At 51.5% G+C, this 15706-nt stretch overlaps 1 long non-coding RNA gene across 1 annotated transcript; it reads right to left on the bottom strand.

Moving 5' to 3' along the window:
* Positions 1–2982: 2982 nt before the first annotated feature.
* On the bottom strand, positions 2983–12885 carry LOC140698401 (uncharacterized). Its single transcript, XR_012076185.1, has 9 exons — positions 12766–12885; positions 10687–10807; positions 10223–10421; positions 8514–8630; positions 7921–8095; positions 7721–7802; positions 4399–4485; positions 3994–4064; positions 2983–3024 (listed from the first exon to the last, which is right to left on the bottom strand). It is a non-coding gene; the product is annotated as an uncharacterized lncRNA (long non-coding RNA).
* Positions 12886–15706: the final 2821 nt, after the last annotated feature.

Below are 15706 nucleotides of genomic sequence, written 5' to 3'. Positions count from 1 at the left end.
CTGCACGGAAGAGAAGAAATCGATCGGCTTGCCCGGGCAGCCTCCCAACCGCCACCGCCGCCGCCGCCGCCCAAAAGCATTGCAATAGCCTACCGGGGTCAGGCTGACTGCAAGGATGTGCACTTGCCTTCTTATCCTGGCCAGGTCCCTGAGCACCTCCCTGCATCCCTACACTCCCTGCACCTCTGCACCCCTGCTACTCTCTGCAATTCTGCATCCCTCCACCCCCACATCCCCTGAAATACCTGCGCCCTCCACAGCCCCTGCACCCCTGTCACCAGTTACACTTTTGTGCTGCTTACACTCCTGCACCCCTGCATGTCCCACACACCACCTCTTGGGCCTTTGGCAGAGTCTCTGCTGTTAGACCAATGCACAGTGACTCACTCTTTGCCAGTACATGATGCATCAGTGGACGTCAGGGGTTGCCTGCAGGAAGGTACATGTTCCCGGTCACTAGCCTGGGCCACTAGGGTGATCTCTGTGAGGTCACCCAGGACGGGTTCAGAGATGCTGTTCTCTGGGAAGAGAGGAGTTGAAACCGGTCTTGAGGGCAGAGCTGTGCTCACCAGGCCGTCCACGCTTCATGTTTTACACAGGGCTTCGGAGAAGTGAAATGGATCCGGCCAAGTAATACCGGCCTGCTGTGAGCCCACCTCAGTCCTGGGCTCTGAGTCAGACCGACTGGCTCCCTCAATCAGGGCCCAGTTTGGGCACCTGAATGGTCCCTTTGAGGCATCCCAACAGTTCTCAGGATGAAGTCTGGCTGCTTCCACCCCATGGCCCTCCCTCCTACTGTGCTGGCCTCAGGAAGGTTCCTTATATGGGGAAGAAGGCAGCCCACACCCTACCCCACCCCTCACCTTTCTCTAACCCAGGCTGGTGCTCTCTCTGCCCCTCAGAGTCTGGGAAGCCGTCCCTCTTCAGTTATGTCCCTTCTGAGATGGACTTGCTTCCACTCAATTCTAGGCGAGGATGCACCATGGAATGCACTGGGTAAGAGAACCAAAATAAATAATTTCTTCTGTGAGGTTGTCTGTTTATCTACTGGGGCTGGGCTGTGTGTAGTTTGCTACAGCTATTGGTGTGAGAGGCTAAAACAGCCTGTGTGTCCTTGTTTTCATCTCCCCGCTGTCTTTGGGTTTTCCCTAGACACTCCTGAGACATTTACTTCTGTTAGTATTATTCCTGTTATTACACACGGGCCCTACTGACATGGAGGTAAGGTGTTGGGGGAGCGGGACAGAGCAGGGCATCTGCAGTCCTGTGATTAGTTCTCATTGAGCCTGTGCCCTGAGCTGTGACCTCCACAAGTGTGTCTCTTTCCCCCCACCCCAATTTGGGTGACACAGAATGGATTTCCCTTCTCCCAGGTTGGTTAGGCTCTGGTAAAATAATTTCTCATTAAAAAAACAAACAAAAAACAACTTCCCCCAATGAAACAGAATGTTCTGGGTGTATTTCAATACAGTTATTTTCTCCTCTCCAGGCAGGAAGCATGAGGAGTTATCCTCTGACCTTCATTCTGAGAACAGGACACGGTCCTGGATGTAAAATACATGAAAAAGAGCATGGGGCCCCTCTGACTGGCCCCCTGGAGTTGTCACACTCTGATTTCCCCACACTGAGCCTCCTGCTGGCCTCAGGGACCTGTTAAATCTGCCTGCCCCCGGGGTTCTTACAAAAGCAGGTTCTGCCTTGGGAGCTGTGACTCTCCAAGCCTGCCCGCTGTTCCCTTTGCAACCTCTCTGGGTTGGAAGCAGCTTTCCCCCTCAGTCTTCTGGGATCTAAGAAGAGCAGTGGGTTTGCAGCTCCCTCAGTTTTGGTGTTATTTTCAGGACAGGAGGAAGAACTTCTGAGCTCCACACGAGCTGGACCAGAGGCTGGAATCCTCCCTTCCTCTGCCACCGTGCAATCAGTGGCTGTGGTTCTAGCCGAGTTTCTGAAGATGTGGACTTAAACACACATATCCCAGCCCTCACAGGAGCACACAGTCCCATAAATCCCCCTAGTTTCCACTGGTAACTATGGAGCTGATGGGGACATGGGTTTCGGGACCACAGAGGCCTGACTGCACGACTTGCTCCGTGGCCTATTTACGTGGTTGCTCCGGGCCTTGTCTGAAGTGGCTTGTTTACCACACCTGGTACGTGGGAAACACAAAATAAGTACTAGAACCTTCACTTTTTCTCCCTCCAGGGCCTTCAAACGTAGAAAGTAATAAGTGAACTCAGACAGCCTAGTCACCACAATGAGGTCCGTCCAGCCTGGCTCTCCTGAGTGATGGGCACTGACTTGCACCTTAACTCGGAACAGTAGGGGAACTGCCTTCCTCTAACTGGGCCTCTCCCCACACCAGGCACGCCCGCAGCTCAGACGGGGCCAGATCCCCAACTGAGGTGTGTGCTGGTGGCTTCAGTGTGACCTGGCCCTGCCGGGACATGAACCTGCAGTGAGTGAGGTGGAGGGTCGGGTGGAGGGGGGTCCCTTCTGGGGTGGCAGGGGGCCCGGTAGCACCCCTCCCAGCCTGGTGCCTGGGGCTCCCTAACACCTCCTACAGCTCCTGGGTTGGCTCCGGTCCTGGCCACTCCACACACCCTCCCAGTATCTTTTCATTATGTCCCTTTTCTGCTTTTATCAGCGAGAAGTGGCTTCTGTTGCTTGTTCAGTGAAACAGTACATCGGGAAACCAGACTACTTCTAACATCAGTAAAATACCAACCTCGGTCAGCTCGCCGGGCAGACCGTGCAGCACAAAGGCCTGAACAGGGCTGTGCGAACGGCTTACGTGAAGTGTCCTCAGCATCTGTCTTCAGAGATACAGAAGCTGATGGTTCAGGTAAAACCTCAGGGTGGGATTGAGGAATCCAAAGCTGGTTGGTTTCAAAGGCTAATTGGTCAGACCAGACCCTTGAGCTGTGGTCAGAAGCCTGGCTCACCGTCATGCAGACTCAGCGCCCAAAGTGCCGGGTGGGGCCGGTGCTGTTCCCTTTGTAGGCTCTCGTTGGGGATTCAGTGTAGCCCCTTAAATACAGCAGAAATTCCAGCCCCATTAGCCCCCACCCTGAGTGTTCCATGACACAAATCCCGGGAGTGTTTAATTTTCATCTTTGTTTAGGAGGATGAAGGTGGTTCAAGAGAAGACATAAATTCACACTTAGTGACACAAGGTCACAGCCAGTACTTCCTCCACGGAGAGCTATGTGCTCCCACAGTGGTGGCTGGGGGCTCGGCAGAGACCCTCTGCTGGTCCCAGAAGGACTCGCTCCTCTGGCCACAACTCATGGGTTGGACAGCAGATCCAGAGGGTGACAGAGCATCTTTCCTGGGAATTTGGAACTGACACATAGAAATCAAGTTCACTCATCTGGAGTTTGGCGGAGGGGAGGGGCAGTGGTTGGAAATCAAATGAAACCAGAGCATGAGAGACACTTAGAAGTGAAAGAGCGAGAGACAGAGAGACTGAGCTTGTGAGAGCAAATAGTCAGAAAGAAGGCAAACAATCAGGGGACAGAGGAATTCCAGCTCCTGACTGTCTAGTCTGTCCCAGCCCATCAATGACCCCGTGAGATGTTTAATAACATTCCAGTTTTGCAGATTAGGAAACAGGCTGAAAGAGGTGGGGGCTGGGTTTGGGTGCACAGTTAATTCAATTGCCACTGGACCCCACACTTCCCATTGCCTGAAGGCACCCTAATCCTCACTGGGACCCCTGTGGTCCCCTGACAGCCCAGCACCCTGATCAAAGGGACCCTGCGGGAGTGGGAACCCCTCTTGAGTGTGGAGAGTTCCCTGCCCCGAGATGCCATGCATCAGCAAGCTCCCGCTCACCCCAGGTTAACATCAGCCCAGCTGTACAGTCTCCCAACCCGCTTCCCTCCCTGCCAGGCACCCCCAACCTTTCCACCGAGTGTACTGCAGGAATTCAGGCACAGGGATGCCCAAATCAACACGAGCCCACCGGCTATAGAAACAGCAGACTCCCAGCCCCACCTGGGTTGCGAGGGGACAGAAGGTGTCCTCAACTTTCATGTGTCTAAAACAATCTTCTTCAGCTGGAGGTTCTAGAGAAAAATAAAAGGTCCAAAACATAGTTCGGTGAGGAATTCCTCCAAGGACCTGACTCCAGTGTCTACAACCATGTGTACCTACCCCCGGAATTGGGGTGAAGGTGGATTATTGATCAGCACAACCCCTGGTGGCCCAGCTCCTTGGCTTGGCTGCCCAGAGGGGGCTGGGGGAATGGGTAAGGCCAGGGCACTCAGGAAAAGCACAGAGGACCTGACCTCTCCCTTCTGCACTCGTAAACCCTTCCCCAAATCTCAAGGCATTGGACAGAGATCCGCCACAATAATGAGATGCTCCCATCTCTTCACTCACTCCTGTCGGTTCACTTACATGCTGAGCATCCACTGGGTCCCAGGACAAGACACATAGAATGGCTGATGGGACAGGCTTGGTCCTTCCCCCTGGAACCTGTTCAATCTGATCAAAGAATGATCACTCATAAAGAGTTTCTCAAAATTATACAGAGACCAAAGACCAACTGCAGAGTGAACCAAATTTAAAAATATATATGAAGATCCCCCAGTCTCCCCGCCTAAGGTTAACAGCATAAAGCAAAAAATTCTTGCCTTTAATCACCAGGGAAGTTGTCACCCCCTCTCAGGTGGAAAGGAGAGTTATTCTTTGAGCACGTCACAGAAGTGCTCCATCGGATTGGACCAGGGCATCTATATTCATTCAGCAAATGTGTATAAGCTCCTACTACATACGGGAATCTCCTAACTAGACCGTTCCCAAGGCTCTCGGGCTTTATCAGTCAACAAAATAGACATGACTCCCCATCACTGGGGGCTCAGAATTTTAGCAGAGGAAACAGGCAGCATGTTGGGGTAGCAAGAGTTTGGATAAATTTTTAAAAAAGAGTGATATGAGCAAACTCGGGTGATGGCGGTGGGGTGGGAGGCAGGCAGGAGAGAATAAGGCAATCCTGGCAGATCTCACGGAGTAATGAACTTGAAGCAGAATAGATCCGGAGGAAGAAGGAAGAGCCGGAGCCAGAGGCCCCCAGAGTGAGGGGGAGAGTGTGGGCAGAGAGGCAGAGCACGCCGGGTCCTGAGGCCTTTGTGACGACTTTGGCTCCTAATGACATGGTGACCCGTTTAGTGAGTTTTGAGGGGAGGGGTGATGTAGTCCAACTTATGCTTTTGTGTTTGTGTTTTTTGGGGGGAAGTAATTTATTTATTTTAATGAATGTGCTGGTGATTGAACCCAGGATCTCAAGCATGCTAAGCATGCGCCCTACCACTGAGCAACACCCACCACCCCCAATGTATGTTTTTACAGGCTCCCTCTGACTCTGTGTGGATGAGAGATTGTAGGAAAGCAAAGATGGAAACAGAAGGCTATTGGTATCCAGGAAAGGCTGAAGGTGGCTCTTAGGAGGGCGGGGAGTAGAGAGCAGGTATTTAATTAAGACAGAATATCCAGAATTTTCTAACAAGCTGGATTTGCTGTCTGTGAGTGTAAAAGAAAGAGAGAGAAAGGACATGGTTCCAACATCTGGGCCTGGACAATGGGAGGGATGTCCTCTCTGGATGGGAAAGGGGATGGGAAAAGGTGGGGCTGAGCAGGTGGAAAGGGGCTGGTATCAGCTCAGTTCTTCAATGTCATGGTTAAGGGGTGTGTTACATATTGCCACAGAAGTGCCTAATAGGTAGAGGAATCTGTTTTCTTTTTCTTTTTAACATTTAAAAAATATAATTAAACATATTAATTGTATTATGTGAATGATTTGGGAATTTTGTTTCATGCCAAGTTATATGTTATATATAGCCAAATGGAGCATATATCAAAAAGGGGAGAAATGAGGGCTTTCACATAAACTGACTGTCCGTAACGTAGGTAAAATTTCAATAAAACCAGTCTTCAGGGCAAAAACCTCATCTCGGTGTTACATAAAAATAAATGAAAAACGACTATGTTGATGTACCATTATTTCATGTTACATAATAGCCCCAAACTAACAGTGTTTAACTATGAGGCTTGTAGAAATACTATTCGCTTTATTCACATAAATACAGAAGTGCAGAAATGTTCTAAGGTAGAATTAGCATCTTAGTGGAAATAATACATATTTGAGCATTTTACATGATATATATGTACTGATTCAAAATTTGGAAAAGTAATTTCATAGTAGAACATATGTATGAATGTGAAAGCAAGATGAATGAAAGGAAAAGAATGTGATGTGAGTCTCAGGGATAAAGGCTCAGATGGAAAGGGGAAATCAGGGAATTTTGGAGAAATCGAGAAATTGATGGCATGCCAATTTCCAAGGCTGGGTTGCTTCCACCAAAGGAATAGCAGAGAGAGAGAGGAGAGGCCCAGGAACCCACCCTGGGGAACACCCACAGTATATGTTTGGAAAAAACAGGAGACATTGGCAAAGGACCAGCCAGCAGGCCAAAAGCAGAAACAGACAGAGAGATGGGCTGGAGGTTGAGTGAAGCAGGAACACGGGGTAGGAGGGATGGAAGAGCTGGGTCAAATGCTGCTGAGGGGCCAAGCATGATGAGGAGTCAAAATTGACCACTATATTTAGAAACATGGGGTCACTGATGGCCTTGACAGGGCAGTTTCCATAGAGCGAGGGATCAGGCGAAAAGCCAGAATGGGTGTAAAAGGGGATGGCTCAAGAGAAGATGCAGACAGTGAGTTTAAACAACTCCTTAAAGATTTGCTGCAAAGACACAGGGTGGCAATTGGTGGGGGTGAATTAGGGTCAAGGAGTGCTGTTGGTTTAAGAGGATGGACGTTTATATACTGATGGTGCCAACTAGCAGGAGAACAAAATAGATGAGGCAGTGAAAGAGAGGATGGTTTTGGGAGTGACAACCCAGAGAAGATGGGAGGGATGGGGCCTCGGGGACTTTTGGAGGAACTGGCTTTCGATGCCACTTTTAATAAGCGGTGGGGCACCGAGAGTGAGGTCACAGACATCAGAAGGCGAGCGGATGTGCTGGGAGTTGCTTGTGAAATTTCTCTTCTGTTGGCTTGTTTGCTTGTTCAAAGTAGAAAACTAACCTTACCAGCTGAGGAACAAGGAGGAAGAAAGAGTTACTGGAGGCATGAGCAGAAGATAAGAAAGAGCCTTCCAGGGAGAATGGGACAGTAAAAAGGGCAGGGGGAGGCGGGGGAGTGCGCTCCCAGAAAGTTACTTTTTCTCTTTGACGTCCCCAAATGTGTGACGTGTTATTACCCTTCCTGCTGTCTACAAAATAAAAATTAATTATGGTTCAGAGGAAATGCTATTTCATTCTAAGAGGCTGCCTGTTTCTCAGGAATGGTCATCTTAAACTGCAAATATTACAAACAATGTTGAAAAGATGAACCTGTGTACCTAAAATCCCCTATTTTCTATTAATCTGTTTACTACTTAGTTCCCCTATCAATAACACATAACAAATACTGCCATGATGGAGGTACATCGATGCTTAAAAGGAAATGAGATCTGTATCCTTTTGCTAAATTCCATGGCTTCCTTAATATGCAGTTCCACTTGGAATTTAGGAATGTCTGGTATAAGAAGTGAGAAACAGTTTGAGAAAATCCCGACTCAGAATTATACATCACAACCACATCTCACAAGTATATACAGCCGTAAAAAAGTTTAAAAGCAAAACTCCGTTAACTACTCTTAAAGACCTTTGCAAACCTGGGCCTGCCAAGATGTTTCCAAACTGGAAAGGAACTCCAATCTCTTGCCTGGTACCGGACCAGAGGCTGGCCAGCCTTTTCTGTAAAAGCGAGAGAGTAAATATTTTCAGTTTTGCAGATCATTTTGTTGTAACCATGCAGGTAGGCAATAAGAAAGCTAAGAGCACTGGGAGATAGGAAACAAACGGGCATGCCCACACTCTCCCTTCCACTCAGGGCAGCTTCTCTGTGGTGGGGAGCTTTGCCACAATCACTTGCTTCTTTTTTCCATTGGTTTCTTTGTTTCCACCTTACTGCTCGAGCTCAGAACTTCAGGTGGGCCTGGTCCTTCAGCATCCATGCAGAGAAGGCTGAGCGGGGTTGGGAACCCCACCTGATGGAGAAGAGAGATTACTGGGAGGGACATTGTGGAGGCCACCATGACACGAGACAATCACACCTTCCGGGGTGAAAGGGAACGAAGACAAGGGAAGGACACAGTAGTGGGACCCCTAGGTCGCCTGCCAGGCTTGTTCTCCCTCCACGGCAACCATGGGGGCCTGGGGGGTGTTGGGCTTCAGCTACGGTGATTAGGATGAAGGGACTCAATATAAAGGACCCTCCAACTCCTCACTAGGTTCCAAACGCAGCCCCTCTAATTCCACCCTCTGAGTTTCTGGAACTCTGCTGGAAGAATACATGAGCAGGCCAGAACCAGAGCCCAAGCCAAACATGACAGGGGCTCGTGGGGCTGTAACCCCATGCTCAGTGGTCGGGGACTCCTTGCAAATCTGCAGAAATCCCTGTTCCACCTCATTCCTGGGAGAAACCCCAGATCTCCTCCTGCTCTGTCTGTTCTTCTCTTGAGGCTATTGTCCTGGAGGGATGCTGAGTCCTTGAACCTGGTCCTCCAAACGTACATAAGCAGCCTGTTCAATAAAACAAATTATGCACTTTTTCACATTTGCCAGTTTTTTGATTCCAGAAAGGCTGTGGGACTCATTCTCACAGTCTCCTGTGCCCCCACCACATGGTGGCCCTCTGCTCATGTAAACACGATTTCCCACAACTGCACCCTGCCTCCCAGCTTGTCAGAGGGGAGTGTCCCACAAAGACACAGGTGTTTGTGAGGATCCTGTCCCCCAGCAGAAAGCCTGCTCCTGGAGCCACGGACAGGGATCTGGCCTCCTAAGCCGCTCAGCTCTAATTCAAAGCCTAAAGTGGAGGCCCCGAACATTGCTGAATGACTTTCTGAATCACCTGGACTGGAGGGGACTGATTTTCTTTCCAGGAATGGAGGTAGCGCAGCCTCCATTTTCAGGGCTGACCTTGACGATGGATCTAGTTCCCCCGACTGCACCGCAGGAAGGAGTGGCCCTTCCATCCCACAGGTTGGAGACCCAACCCAAGGGAGTACTGAAGCAGTGCATTGCTGCCAGGTCCAGCATCCCTGCAGAGTGGCCTCTGCCCTTGAATGACCCCCTTCCCAGGGCCTTTCTTGCCCGGACACCACCACACCCCAGGCTGTGCCAGAGCTCTGGGGCTCTGCGTGTCCAGGGCACACAGGTGGCACCTGAGCCAGGTGTCCCCTGGGCCTCAAGGGAGAGAGGTCTGCTTCTGCATCAGGGGAAGGTGACCCCACAAGGCTGGCAGGTCACTCTCAATATGGACCTCCAGGAGCCCTGGGAGCAGTTTCCCTGCAGGTGTTAAGAGCCATCATCAGGAGGGCAGGCCCCTCTTTGTGCAGACCATCCAGCAGTGCTGGGCCCACGTGCTGACCTCAGAAATCTACATGCCCCCAGGATACCCCAGGCAACCTCACAACTTCGTCACTTGGTGACCTGGGTACCACGAGCTCCTTGGCCATCCCATGAGGGTGGTCCTTGCAGGCATGGTCTCCAGGTTCTCCCGTTGAGAAATCCCCCTGGGTTTCTGTGGTCACAGAGCACACACCAGAAGATTCTAGTCCTGCAGTGACCCCCACAGCAGTCAGCTCCCCTGTGCATGTCCAGGGACAAATGACAGCAATTTATTGCCAGGTACCGTGATGAACAAGGGGGTGGGATTCCATACTAAGTTCAGGATCCTGGTAACTCACTCTGCACCCCAAAAAGCTTCCATGAGAAATGTGTGTATTGGGATGTCTGTGCCCCTAGAAGAGCTGTTCCTGAGGGTTCCTGGGACCCTCCAGCCCCTCTCAAGGTTCTCAGATCCTGGGTCTAAATTTCTATCTGCCTCTTTTGGTGTACGGCCACCTGTGTCTCGTGGTCATGGGTCACTTTATTGCATGACTTGGCATGTTCTTAGTGCTCGTCCTCCACCCCTGCACTAGACTCCCAAGATGTTCCCACTGACCCTTGGCTCCCTGGGTGGCTCAGGGGGCCCTAAGTCTGCACCCTTCACTCTCCTCCTCTACCCCCACCTCTGGGGCCACCCCTAGGTGGACTTGGAGGTGTTTGTAAATGAGTCTTACACAAGGACATGTCTGGACAAAGCAGGACCCCACCCCCGGAAAACTCACCTGCTCCCTTCTCAGAAGAGGACCCCACAGCCCCACATTGCCTCCCAGGGGTCTACTCAGGACACAGTCCCCCAGTTCTGGGCAAGGTGTCTCCCTGGAATCCTTGCTTCCAGGAAGAGTCTCTCTGTCCTTCTTCAGAGTTTAGAGGTGTTCCCATGTCCCTGACCACCAAGATGCCCAGCACAGTCCCTTCAGTGACCTGGAGAGACAAGTAACTTATGTGGCCACAGGTCTCACAGGACACACCTGCTGGGACCCCAGGCTAAAGGGCTGTCCTTCTGCCTTCTCAGGTGTGGCTCCCGTGGTAACTTTTTGCAGGGGGCCCAAACGGGGAGTGTGGCCCAAAGCAGTTCATGGGGCTCTCTGGGCAGGGAAGACTTGGGCCAGGTGGCCTTGCCTGGTTTCCCTGCTGGGCCACTCTGAAAACCCCCGCTCCTCTGGCTGTGGCTGGAGGCCCCTCAAACCTCAGGGCGGGGCTCTTTCTCTCAGCCTCCACTGACTCCAAAGCCACGCTGGTGCTGGCGAGGGGAAAGAGCTTTCTTGCCTTCTTTTGGCCAAGTTGCCACAGGTGGATGCTGCGGGGAGCTGGAGAGAGAGGTAGCACTTGCTCAGATGTGAGTGGTTAAGCAATTTGACACCCTGTCAACTAGCCTTAAACATTGGAATGAGGTCTTTCCCGGTAAAGCTGGAAGTTACTTTCAGTAACTTGTCTAAAGATTTCTTTTTTTTTTCCACTTAAAGACTCATAAAACCTCTCCCAGGTCATTCCTGGTATGGATCATTATCCAGGGATCAATCAGGAAATGCAGGAGGAGAGGGGTGGGGGTGGGGGAGAGGGGAGGTTAGATCAGAGCCCACGGAGACGAGATGCCCCTCCCAGGAGCCTCACACTGGGCAGTGGCTTCTGGCATCCAGCTCTCCTGTTCTCAGGCCCATTCCATCTGCGGGGTTTTCCAAAAACATAATGGTGGAAGGGCCATGGAGGACACCTAGAACTTCCAGAATAGACAGGGGGAGCAGAGTTACCATGCTGGCCCTGGGTTTGGAGACAGACCTGCAGTGGAGACCACAGGCTTCTGAGAAGCCAGTTTCGAAATAAAGGCAGTATGCCCTGGAATACCCGGCTCGAGAGAGTGCTTCATCATAGACATGTAATTTACATAGTTCTCACCACTAAATTCTGTGTTCCCAACACGCTACATGAATGACGGCTTCAACACACATTCATTTCTGAGATGTGAAAAAGTGTAGAGCCGCTCTTTCATCCTGCATAATGGGCATGGCTACACTTAAGAACACTTACCAAGATTTCTCAGCAAGAGCCAATTTCGAAATAAAGGCAGTTTGTGCAGGAAAACCCTGTTGGAGTGAGGGCTTCCCCATACACATGTAAGTTATAGAGTTCCCCTCACCATGAAACGCTGTTCCCAACATGCTACATGCATGAAGGCTTCGACACACATTCAGTTCTAAGCTGTTAGCATGTGGAGAGCCGCTCTTTCATTCAGCACAAAAGACATGGTTACACCCAGGAAGATTTACCCAGATTTCTCAGCTGCTTCCTTCAGCCAGATTCAAAATAAAGGCAGTTTGTGCTGGGAAAGCCTGTTGGAGCGTGTTCAGAGCTGTTTCGGGCTCTTTCCCAGCTGGAGGGTGCAAAGCCCAACCTCCAGAAAGAGGGACCAGGACCCCACCCGCCAGGTGGTGTTGCCTTTGTAGGGGAACAGTGATCTTTGGGTAAGATATATTGCGGCTCTCTCTAAAAACTGCTTTGACTTAAGTTTGCATCCTAGTCACCAGTTCCAGGACAACAGAAAAGGCATACCCTACATCCCTTTGCACTCAACTCTTCCCAAAAGAGCAAATATTTGTCCATGAAAATACCAGCTGCTCTTCTAAGGCCCACTAAATACCCAGAAGTGTGGGCGGTGCACTCTTGATCAGGGACAGGTGGAGAGGGAACAGCGGTCCTCCAGCAGGCTTGGCCTGGTGTGGCAGCTGCGCTGTGGGTGCGTGGTGGGGAGGGAATGCAGGGAATCCTGTTTGAGGGGCCTCTGTGCACGCCTGCATTATAGTCTGAGGTTTCATACAAAGGCTCCAGGCATCCTAACTGGTCAGATACAGCCCCCACCCTTGGGCTGGAACCACCAGGAGATAAGTACCTGTAACAGGGACGGTGCCTGGTGTGGGGAGAGGTCATGGGACACTCCGGGGGCAGGGGCGGTGGTGCTGGGGAAGGCAGGGGATGCAGTGAAGGGTGGAGGGAGCAGGGTCCTTTGCTTGGGGGTGTGAGTTCTTTGGGAGACCACAGGGAATGGCACACATCATCCCCACCCTATACCCCAAATTCCTAGCCCCGCCAACACAGGGGCTGCTCTGCACCCTCTCAACGTGGCTCTCCTGTAAGACCGCACCCAACCAGGCATCTGGCACCCTGCCCTACCTCCCCTCTTGGGACAGATCCCGTCTTCTTGGAAACTGCCTAGCAGCGCGTATTCAAGGCCGGCAGCCGGCCTGGCGGATCTGCACTTCAGGTGCCCTACCTGGCCAGCCGTGCCTGCCTGGGCTCAGTCCTCTATCTTGCCCACCGGTAGCCTGGGTCCACTTCCGGTGCAAGCGGAGGCCGCGGAGCCCAGGCTGAGCCCCGCACACAGACAGGTGAGGGTGCCCCCGCCCCGCTGCCCCGCCGCCCCGCCGCCCCGCCCACAGTTGGCAGCATTGCCCCAGCCTCCGGCCGGTGCCACCTGCAGTGAGGACCTCCGCGCGGCCCCGCCCGCCCCGGCCCCACCCAGCTGCCCCATAAGCCTCCCCCCACCCCCGTCCTGGCCGCGCCCTTGCTCCCATTGGCTCCGAAAGTTCTGCTCTCGCACGTCTAGCCTCGGGAGGACGCAGACGCAAGCGCTAGGGGAGGACCCCGCGGCGTTGCCATGGATAAAGACGCCGCGCTCCTCGCGGGCTGGCGTGCGCTTCTGGGGCAGGCAGCGGGCTCCGGAAGTGTGCAGCTGCCCGGGACCATGGCGGTGTTTGCTGCTGGGGATGGCGGCTTGCTTGGCCGGGCCACTAGTTCTGGCCGCGTCAGTCGGCGGCCGACATCCTTTCTGGGGCGGCGTCTCACAGACGGTAAACGTACGGCAGCGCCGTTGGCGGGGCCAGTGGACATGGACCGGGGTGGGATCCGGGTTGGTGTGGCGGCCGGGGAGGGCTGTGGTGCCGGGGAGCGGGTTGGGGCGGGGGGGACAGGGCTGGGGCACAGCCTCCGGCTTTCCTCCCCCTCGGGCTCTGGGGCTTGGACCGCGAGTCCGGGTAGCCCTGCGTGGCCGCGGCCTCCCAGAACCCCTGGGAAGGGCAGGTGGAGGACCCGTCTTTTATGAAGCGGGGCCTTACCCGCGTTTTGAAGAGCCCCAGAATCAGATGTTGGAATAGGGTGGTTTATCAGCCTTGTATATCAGCAGGGAAATTTCAGTTCCATCCAGATGTTGGCTCCTTCGCTAAAACTCAGGAATAAGACAAGGGTCAGTGTCAATTAGCAGTTATCTAGGGCTTGACTCAAAATAGACTGTGCGGGGTGTAGAGATGGTAGATGGGCCCTCCCTTTCAAGGTTGGTAGTCTTCTGGGATTAGAGGCCTCAGTTGAGGATTACATCCTCATCTGCAGTAATGGAGGTTGTGGGAAACATTAACACAGAGAAGGGAGGGGTGTTGCTGCGGTAACTCATTAAAGAAGCCAGGACACTTGCCTGGCTCTTGTGTAGGAGAGTCTCGCCTAGGGTAGGGCAGCAGTTATCAAAGTGAGTCCGAGGCCCCTGAGATGCAAGACTATTTTCGTAGGAACGCCGGGAAGTCACCTGCCTTTTGCACACTCTTGCACTCCCGAGTTTCCTGTGGGGTTTTCCAGGGAAAACCTAGTCTGTGATATCACAAAACAGGTAATGTAGAGGCAGATAGAATTAAGCTCTCACCAGTCCAAAAGAGATTCTCAGAAATTAAAATCACTGCTATTCCTCTCATTAATGATTTTTGTTTAGAAAAATATACTTATTTTTTGCTTAAGAGTATTAATGGTATCATGTAGTAGGTTGTTATTATTTTTAAGTGAACTCATAAGCATTTTTTAAAGTTCTTATTTAACTTCTAACACAGGAACTATTGATAGATTTAACCCACATAAACAGCAGCCTTTTGAAGTCCTCAGTATTTAAGAGTGTACAGGGGTCTTTAGGCCAAGAAGTTTGAGATTCCCTGGAGAACGGGTGCTCAGGTACTAGTCAGGTGCTTAGCGTTGATAGACAGATGCCAAGATGTCTTCTGCATGTGCTCCCGGACTCGAAATAATTGGCCACACAGAGATCGGTGGGCAGTGCCTCCACTATACAAACCAGAAGCTGCTGAACGTGTCTTGAGTCTAGGCCATGTGCTGTGCAGATTCCCATTGTATCTGTTCTATCTAAGCCGGGATTCCTGTGCAGAGACCTGGCTCTGAAGACCCGCTCTCCTTTGCTCCCTGCCAGGTACCTTCTGTGTTATGTCAACCCTCCGGAGCGCTTCAGCCTCCGTAGGGGCGTCTGTATCCACATCGCCTTCCTCCTGAAGACCCTGCTGAAAATGGAAGAGTCGGTGCTGGTGATACCCCCTTGGGGCCGCCTCTACCATTAGCAGAGCCTGGACATCCACCAGGTCCGGATTCCCTGGTCTGACTTTTTTGATCTCTCAAGTCTCAACAGAAACATCCCTGACAATGAGTACGAACAGTTCATTGCAGGTGAGATGGTGATCGTTTAACTGGGGCCAGACGGTTTTTGTTCTGGTTCCGATGTGAACATCGGGCCGTCTTGCTTCGGGTTTGTCAGTCTGCTTAGGGGCCGTGCTCATGTTTCCTGCACTGCAGGTGAATTTGGTCTTTCCACAGTTTTTCTCAGGAAATATATCTGAAGTGTATGAGCTCTGTGTTCCCTCCCCTCTGAAAACCCTGGCCTTCTGGTGAGATGGAGTGGTGACAAGGAGGCCACTGCCACAGAGGCCTTGTCCCAGCAGGACTCGCTCCCTGGGCAGTAAGGGCCATTCTTACCTGAAGGAAAACACGATGTATGTGTACCATGGGCCACGTGCTGGAGAAGGTATGTAACCTCTCATTCAGTATAATTTGGTCCTGCTCAAGCTTCCCATTTTACTTTTTGTAGGAGGTAAGATTTGAAGATTTTCTTTGAATACAGCTATTTAGAGCTTATCTTTTTTTTTAATTGAAATGTGGTTGATTTACAATGTTTAGTTAGTTTCAGATATACAGCATAGTGATTCAGTTGTACATATACATAGTCTATTCTTTTTCAGGTTCTTTTCCATTATAGGTTGCAAGATACTGAACATTTTCCCCTGTGTTCTACAGTGAATCCTTGCTGTTTGTCTGTTTTACATATAGTAGTTTGTAATTGTTAATCCCAAACTCCTAAGTTTGTTTCCTAAGCCTGTGAGTCTGTTTTTGTTTTG

This window comes from Vicugna pacos, chromosome 9 (assembly GCF_048564905.1).
Source record: "Vicugna pacos chromosome 9, VicPac4, whole genome shotgun sequence".
In the NCBI taxonomy this organism is placed as follows: Eukaryota; Metazoa; Chordata; class Mammalia; order Artiodactyla; family Camelidae; genus Vicugna; species Vicugna pacos.
This window is presented reverse-complemented; position numbering and strand designations above follow the sequence as displayed.